This window comes from Monodelphis domestica, chromosome 8, assembly GCF_027887165.1.
Source record: "Monodelphis domestica isolate mMonDom1 chromosome 8, mMonDom1.pri, whole genome shotgun sequence".
Classification (NCBI taxonomy): domain Eukaryota; kingdom Metazoa; phylum Chordata; class Mammalia; order Didelphimorphia; family Didelphidae; genus Monodelphis; species Monodelphis domestica.
This window is the reverse complement of record NC_077234.1, coordinates 98,585,501-98,594,844: the sequence shown is the minus strand read 5'-3', so window position 1 is coordinate 98,594,844 and position 9,344 is coordinate 98,585,501.

The window sequence follows — 9,344 nt, the reverse complement described above, 5'->3', positions numbered from 1 at the left end:
ATGGAAGGTAAGATGGGAAGTAAAGTGAGCAGAACCAGGAGATCACTATATGTAGTAACAATAATGTATGATGAAACGAGGCAAGGATCCAGGATAACTTCAAGGGACTCATGACAAAAAAAAGGATATCCACCACCACCATAGAAGGAAAAGACAGAGTCTGAATGAAGATTGAAATGTATTGTTCTTAGAGGGCAGCTTAGTGGCTCAGTGGATTGAGAGCCAGGCCTAGAGATAGGAGATCCTGGGTTCAATTCTGGCCTCAGACACTTCCCAGCTGTGTGACCCTGGGCAAGTCACTTAACTCCCATTGCCTGGCCTTTACCACTCTTCTGCCTTGGAACCAATAATACACAGTACTGATTCCAAGACAGAAGGTAAGGGTTTAAAAAAAAAAGAAGTATATTGTTCTTCACTTTATGTGCCCCATAAATTTTTCCCTAGTGCAAGCAATATGTGTCTAGTTTCACAACATGATGAATATGGAAATATATATTATATGATAATCTATGTAGAACCTATATCATATTATCTCCCTTCTTGGGGAGGGGGAGAGATGGGAGGAAGGGAGAGAACATAGTTTACAAAATGTCAGAAAATTAATAATAAAAATTGTATTGACATATATTCTGGAAAAATTTTGAAAAAAAAAGACTGACAGGTAGTTAGCACTTTTCTCCTACATGTTTCCATGTTATTCCTGGAAATGTTAGCCTTAACTTTTGACTTTGCATGTCAGCATATCTATCTTGCTTTCCATTTGATACAATTGGATTCTTTGGACCAGTAATGACCTCTATGGTGATTGTTAACTTTTCATTCTTGCAGAAGAATTATAATTTTTCCTGATTTCTCTTCTGATTTTTCTTGGGATTTGGAAAAACACATATTACTCAAGGCAAATTATTCAATTTCTTTGGACCTCAGTTTCCTCAACTGTCAAATTGCATTGGAGTAGATGATCTTTAGGATCCATTCAAGCTCTAAATCTGTTATCCTAAAATGTATATGCTTTGATGTCGAGTGAAATATACAGAATGAAGATATATAATTGAAAATCTGTTACCCTAAAAAATAACTACATTTCCCAGGAGCCACTGACTTCCTGTCATAAAATACTTCCTATAGACAGAGGATATTAGCAAGTGGGTGGTCCTCTTGGGCCTCTTTCTTGGGCTTGCAACCAGCATGGAGATGGTGGTAAGCTAAGTGTGGGGATTTTGAAATGGCTAATCAGCCATGGGCATGTGGTTTTTATTTTGTATCCTTTTTATTCCTTGATTTCTAATGATCATTAATAAATACCTTAAAATAAGTTTTTATTATTGAGATCTAATTTTAATTTTTACAAAGAGAATAACATATGTCTATATAATAATGCCAATGTAACATTTAAAAACCCCACTAAAAAGAAGTTGAACTGTAAGCAATGGGAAAACCAATGAAAGCCTGGAAAACATATAATATGACATTACTGCTTCTTGAAAGAAGGATTTTGGCTATAGCTGAGAATATTTTACATATTGCCTGACATGTTCACTGTTGCTTAACTCTTTCTCTGCAAATCTTGTAGGAAGCTATATGATGACTGTGAAGTGAAGACAGAAGGCATCAATAAAATGCCCTTTTAAAAAAATATACAATTGAATGTAACATTTTGTTTCTGGATTCTTAAAGAATTTCACACATGTATGCCTAGCTTACATACTTCAAAATGTCACATATCCTGACCTGAAAGGGAGAAATGTTCAAATAGTGTATAAATGGAGATTTTGAACCCTAGACTTCATTCCCCCAAAGTCCTTGGTATTTCCCAGAATTCCTTATAATCTCTCCTGAGTCTGCACATTGGTGAGATCACAATTGGTATTTAACTGGCAGTAACGCCTCCCATGCTTTTTCTTCCTTTGCAGTTATGTAGCAAGTATAGTGATAAGCTGTGTGGGGATTTTAAATGAGCTCATCAGCCATGGGCACATGGTTTTTATTTTGTATCTTCTTTATTCCTTGATTTCTAACAATCCTTAATAAATCTCATGAAATATAATATTTTTATTATTAGAGATATAATTTAATTTTTACAGTTATGGTGACCAGAAGGGACAAGAATTACTCTCAAATTTTTTAAGATAGGCTAGATAATTTTTTTTAAGTCATGTTTCTCCTGCCAAGGCTTTTTGCCCACCCCCATCCCTCACTCACCCACCCTCGCAAAGCTTCTGATTCAGCTCGCTCCTGCTGTCTGGTCCTGCCTCCAGCCATCCACTCCTGACCTTCTTTGACCCAGATCTCTCACCTTGCCCCGACCCTGGCCCCAGCCTCAGGCCCCAACAACTCTATTCCTGATCTCTGGCCTCCGAGACAGATCGCTTATCCAACCCCAGGCCCAGCCCCAAGACCCAGGCTGCTGGTAGCTGCCCCTGTGTCTTCGGAATCACAAACCAGCTGGTAAAAACTGGGGTGTTCTTTCCATAGGCAATAATTGGCCTCCACATGGCTGGGGACCTCAAGGGATGGAACGAGGAGAAGGAAGAAACTTTTCCAAACAGGAAGTTAATTACAAGCATGGTGTATTCTATAAGAGAGCAGTGCATTGCCTATTTCAAAGGATGTTTTTTTGAGTGCACTAATCCTTTTACTTATTTTACCTGAGATTCAGGGGAGAAATTCATCTCCCTGCAACTCTTTGCTATTTGGGCCTGCCCAATTTGAGATTCCTAAAACTCATGTTCTCCCCTATGGGAAATTCCACAGTACTGACAAAAGGAATTTCAAAGGATCAAAAACAAAAAAAAAATGAACTTTAAAGAGACTGGAGGTTATATTTTTAAGACTTTTCAGACTCCAATGTTTTATAAAAGTCTCTGTATTTTATTGCATTTTGCTGATTGTTTTGTTTAAGATTTAATTTTGTGGGTTTAAGTTCATATATTAATGTATTCAATGCTATTCTGTTACACTGAATCATTTTAATGTACTGGGTTTTAACTACTGTTATATTCTGTTGCTTTTTCCCTATAACTATACTTAACAAATACTATTGAATAAGTCCATATTAAAAAAAAAAAACAGCCTTTTTTCTATTTTCGCTTTGTAACTTGTCACATAGAGGATGGATGGACTTCATCAAAACTGGTTACAATTGTATAACAACCTTTGAAAAATTTAATGAGCTAAATGTATCAAATTGATTTTAAGGGGTTTTTAGACATGATTTTTAGATTTTTTTTCAACAACTCTGATCATTTTGCTTGCCTCTAACAGGAGGTAAGGTCCATTTTAGTAGCTGAAGTGAAATACAATTATAATTCCCACCTCCTACATTTATAAAAACGTGAAGGGATGGGACATCACAGTATCATACCAAAGGAGTTGAGAAGTTAATCCCAAGGCATGGTACCCCTGGATGGCTCCCAAAAGGGAGCATCTCTCATTTATAACTCTTCAGCTCACTTTAACTTCCACCAGAACAATATAGATTTCTTGATGATGTTCTAGACCCAAATAAGTTTTACTTTGTTTAAAAATGTATTTGCCAGGGTTGAAAGATTTTCTATGTCTGTAAAAATTGTGACAAATATTCATCAGTTCATAGGGTGTGTGTGTGTGTGTGTGTGTGTGTGTGTGTGTGTGTGTGTGTGTTTGTCTTACAGCAACTTATATGAAATATGATAGTGGGTTTTTTTGCTATTGTAATTAGCTGTGAATTTTGGGGATTTTTGTACTTTTGAATGTGCATTACATGTTGTACTACTGTTTTTTATTTTTTAAAAAACTGTTACGTTGTGAAAATCATTTGCTTGTACTCAACAGTGGATCGTGGCCAGGTATGAAGAGGAAATGGATCTCATTTTTGGTGAGAAAGCTTTGTATTCTACATTTCCTTAGCTGACATAGTATATCAATGATTATAAGCTATATTTTTATTTTTAAAACTCTTTTTTTATTATATTTTTCTTGCATGTGCAATATACTATTTCAGTTTATTTTTTCTCTCCTTTTTATATTTGAAGCACATGTCACCAGTATTAAGATTTTCTTTAACTTTTTTGATTTTGCAGTAATATAACTTTAAAATATATTTGCTATAATGTCAATGCATGCCCCAAAAGCTTGAGACTATAAAAATGATGCCATTGATTATTTAAAAATTTTATGGGACTTTGCTTAACGATTCTGTCTGATTCCAGGACAAGAGAATACAAAAAGAGCCATTGCACAGTGCCAAATGTGAATTTTAGATTTACTTCACCCTGCTTAGTCTAACAAAATAGGAATGTCTACAACCATACTTAAGGATTAAGTATTGAGAAGGATGGCCTATGACAGACATGTGCTAGGAAATGACAAATCAGAAACAACTGATAGACCCCTGGGTTTCCCTAAATCAAACTTAAGCTACCATTGGTACATGTGAGATGCAGGAAAATGATGTAAAAACAGTCGATATATTTCTTGTCACTTCCTCTCTTGGCCTCTTTCCACAGAGAGGTGGCTCTGGCAGCAGCTTGCTGAGCATTTTGGCATCTTGGCGTGGTGGCAGCCATTGTCCTGGGTTGGCGGTGAGTTTTTCTTGATACTATACTTGGAGAAGCTTAGTAGCCTAGTTCAGGTGAGGCATCTTCACTGAGCTCTCTCGGAGTTTAGGCTGATTCTTTTCTCCTTTACCTTCCAAACACTATCCTCTTAGAAAAGGCTCTAATCTTTTTCAAATACCTTGTGGCAGAGGTCTTTGAGCTTCCCCTGGCACAGGCTAGGGCAGAGAAATCCTATACCCTCCTATATTCCTTCCCTCTATAATAATTAAAATTAACATAAATTTCCAAACTGACTTGGGTATTTTATTTGGGATTTTCTCTGGTGACCAAATTAATTTAGATTAGGTCACAACCCTAAAATTATCCTTACACAAAGAAACACAAAGCTAAACTGCATAATGCCAATTGAGCACAAGGTCAAAGAGACCAACCAATCCCAATGGGGTTGATGAAAATTTTGAGCCATGACAAGAGGACTTGAACATGTTTGGGGTTGGAGGTTGCGGCTATTTAAGATGTGTTAAAGACAGGTCTTCCTTGTTACACATTCTACCAAGTATCTCAAATTTGACTCCTAAAAATCTAGTCCATTTTCTGTCTTTCATGGTGTGGCAAACTTTCTATAGTCCTGGCTACTGATTGGGTAAATGCATAATTGCTTAAATCATTTTAATTGGGCCCTGATTCAAGGACCTGTTATAGATTTATTTTTCCTTTACTTAGAATTTTTACACATGAAACTTTGATAGTCTATATTTCATCCAGAAATTATCTTTTTTTTATTTGGATTTTTTTGATGTTTTTTATTTCTCTTGCCGATTGATTCATATACCTCATAACTCAACCATGCATCCTTAAATGATCCCTGTGTTTTTCAATCACCCTCTTCAGGGGGAAATGTATAAATTATTATTATTTTAAATTGCAAAGTTTACATTCCTTTTGAGAGTAATTTTAGGTTAAGAAACATGCTACCTCTCTGAATCCAGAAAGTGAATTGGAGAAGACACCATGAAGATACCTCCACAGACACATACCACACTAGAAGATCCAGAGTGAAATTTGGGATGTAGTGATTTGAACCATGTGGGGTTTGAATGCATTTGTTTTGTATATATACTCTTATGCCGAAGGGGACTGCCCCCTAACTGGCTTTTTGTCAATGTGTCAACTAGCAATTACTGGTTTTGTTCTCTTTTCCTCTTATCCTCAAATGATTGTAATTTCATAGCTGTTATGTTTACAAGACCCTCTGGAGAGACTAGTTTTCCGCAGGTCTCAGGAGGGAATGTATAAATGGAGATTTTTGAACCCTAGACTTCATTCCCCAGAAGTCCTTTGTATTTCCCAGAATTCCTTATAATCTCTCCTGAGTCTCCACATTGGTGAGATCACAATTGGTGTTTAACTAGCAGTAATGCCTCCCATGCTTTTTCTTCCTTTGCAGTTATGTAGCAAGTATAGTGGTAAGCTAAGTGCGGGGATTTTAAATGGGCTAATCAGCCATGGACACATGGTTTTTATTTTGTATCTTCTTTATTCCTTGATTTCTAATAATCCTTAATAAATCTTATAAAATTATATTATATAAAATATATATAATACTATATTATAAAAATATATTTTTATTATTAGAGATATAATTTAATTTTTTACAACAGGTAAGAGAGTTGGACTTGGGACCCAGTTTATTGAGGCTCAACTGAATAAGAGCCATGGTGGGAAATAGCTAGGTGGCTCTGTGGACTGAGAGACCTAGAGATGGGAGGTCCTGGGTTCAAATTTGACCTCCAACACTTCCTAACTGTGTGTGTCTGGGCATGTTATTTAACCCCCATTGCCTGGCCTTTACTGTTCTTCTGCTGGGGAACCAACATACAGTATTGATTCTGAGATAGAAGGTAAAGGTTTAAAAAAAATTAAAGGCCATGGGATCCTTCCCTTCTACAAAGAGCAGTTTGGTTGTTGGTTTTTTTTACCAATTCAGAAAAGATGGTTCAAGTTCCCTGAGTAGTAACTGTGGTGAAAATGCTCCCTTCCCAGACTTTAAGGTGGTTGGCTGTGATCAGTCTGGCTGGAGCCAGGAGAGCTAAAGTCTAATTAAATGCAGATGGGAGCTACTGACCTTGGAGCTGAACCAGGTGAACTGGGGGATGGGAATAAGGCTATGGAGGGGCTACAGAGAGGCAAAGGCGACTTTCCTAACTCCTGAAAAGCAGCTGGGGAGGGTTTTAGAGCAACAGTGGGGTCAGAGAGGAAGAAAAATGAGAATAACTTAAATGACTCCCTCAAACACCAAAAGAAAGAGAAAGGAGAAAGAGTTAGGGTTGGGCAAAAATATAGGATCAACTTAGGAAACTCAGCAAGATGTGGCGCCTTTTCAGCTAAAAGGAAGCCCATGCAGAGAATTCCTATGGACCTAGGACTCAGGGGACGCAGATCAGGTCAAGCTTTCATGGAGACCTGGGGCCTGATTGGGAAAAGAACTTGCTTTTTCAAAGACAGGAAGCTGAAAGAAAGAGAACTTGATCTGGGGTTGCAAGTAAGGTTTAATTGTGAGCTTAGTTGAGTTGTGAGTGCAGTGGGAGTATTTGACTGTTGGAGAGGTGAATGGTTACTTTCTCCTGGCTATCCCATCCTTAGATGGACAGCACCACTTATTTCCAGCTCTTCCTCACCTCCTTGACAGCTAGGTGACACAATGGGGGCCTCAGGTCAGGAAAACCTGAGTTTAAATCTGGTCCTGGGCAAGTCACTTAACACCTATCTGCCTCAGTTTCCCTGACTGTAAAATGAAGATTATAATAGCATTTACTTCATGATTTGTTGAAGGATTAAATGAGAATATTTGTAAAGTACTTAGCAGAAGGCCTGGCACATAGTAGGTACTTAAAAATGCTTATTCCTTTTGGGCTTCCAGTCCTGGCCTACATCCTCAACCTGCCTCTTGGGTAAGGGGTAAATTTTGGGATTTTGACTAATATATTATACTAATGGTCACCAGGGATTTAATTCAATCCCAATAAGAACATTCAAGTCAGTTTGGGAATTTTATGGTGATTTAATTAATATAGAGGGAAGGAATTAAGAAGAGAGAGGGAAAGAGGTATAAGATTTCTCTGGCCTAGCCTAAGCGAAGGGAAGTTCAGAGAACTCAGCCATGAGATCTCCTCAGAAGATTAGGGGCTTCCTAAGAAGATAGTGTTTTGGAAGGTAAAGGAAAAAGGAATGAGCCTAAAACTCACCCAGGTGGCTCAGGGAAGACACCTCACCTAACCCATGCTACAGAGCTTCTCCCAGTTACCTCACTGGCAAGCCACAACCCGCCAAACCGCCAGAATGCCCAGCAAGCTGCCACGAGCCACGTCTCTGCTAAAGAGCCCCAGAGCTCAATGCTTCCGCCGCCAAAGAGACCAGCAAGAGGAAGTGACCGGAACATATAGACTTTTTTTTTACATCACTTCCTGCATCTCACATGTACCAATGGTAGCTTAAACTTGACTTAGGAGAGCCCAGAGGGTCTGTCATTTGTTTCTTATTTGTCACTTTGCTAGCACATGTCTGTCATAGGCCACACCTCCTCAACACTTAATCCTTAAGTAGGGGTGTAGACATTCCTGTTTGTTAGGATTTTTAAAACTAATCAGGGCATAGAAAATCTAAAATTCACACTTGGAGGGATGGGTTTCTTTTCAAATCTGAACCTGGAAAGTAAAAATGATAAAGAAAATCCTAGAGGTTACTGCCTTACAAAACTTACTCCAGTAGGATTGTACCGAGGCCCAATGCTATAAAATATACATCAATAAAATTTTTTTTTTAATTTGTTTTTGCCTCGAGTCCCAATTTTGTGCCAGGGAATGCCTCTCCACAGCACTAAAATCTATCCATATCTCTTCAAGCATACTTCACCAGGCATCGCCTCCCTCTTGGCTCCAGTTATTAGATCAGGGATATATAACAGATCAGAAATCTGATAAATGACTTGCTATCTTACAGAAATTGGTATTTTCCAAAACAACTGTTGAAACAGAAAGTAAAGTAAACTCTTAAAGAACAAAGATTGAGGGGAAAAGGATCCCTCTCTTCCTTGAAGAAAAAGGAAGGAGGGCAACAGAGAAGCAGAGGATGAGAACAAGCACAGCCAGCTTTGTTCTCACCAGTGCGTGGGTATCCTGTATCAGACCTGTCTGCCTTTCCCTGAGCCCACTGAGTTAAACAGACACTGTTTAAGGGTCTGTAGTCTCCTTTCTGGAAAACTGGAGTCTCTTCAATGCTGTAGCCTGGTCTGGCAACAGCTTACTATATGGTGGAGGCACTGTCTTCACCGATTGCAGAATTTACTATCTTTTCAAGCTGGCTAGCTAGATAAAGTATTTATTACATGCCAGGCATTATAATTATAGATACAAACAAACAAGACAGATCTGTCCTTATTTGCTAGAGCTTACATTATATTTTACATATATCAGATATTTATTATTATGTATTATTTTAAAAAATCAATTACATGTAATATTGATTTTCCATACAAGTTTTCCCAAGTTATATGATTGATCTTATCTCCCTCCCTCCCTTTCCTCCTCCCATTGTGGCAGGCAATTCAATCTAGGTTATACGCGTATTATCATACAAAAAATCTTTCCATATTATTTATTTTTGTGAGTAATCTTATAAAACCAAAACCTCCAAACATAAACCCAAATAAACAATTGAAAAATGGTATGCTTTGATGTGCATTCTTAGCCTAATAGTTCTTTCTCCGGAGGCAGAGAACACTCTGTCCTCAGTCCCTTGGATTATCCT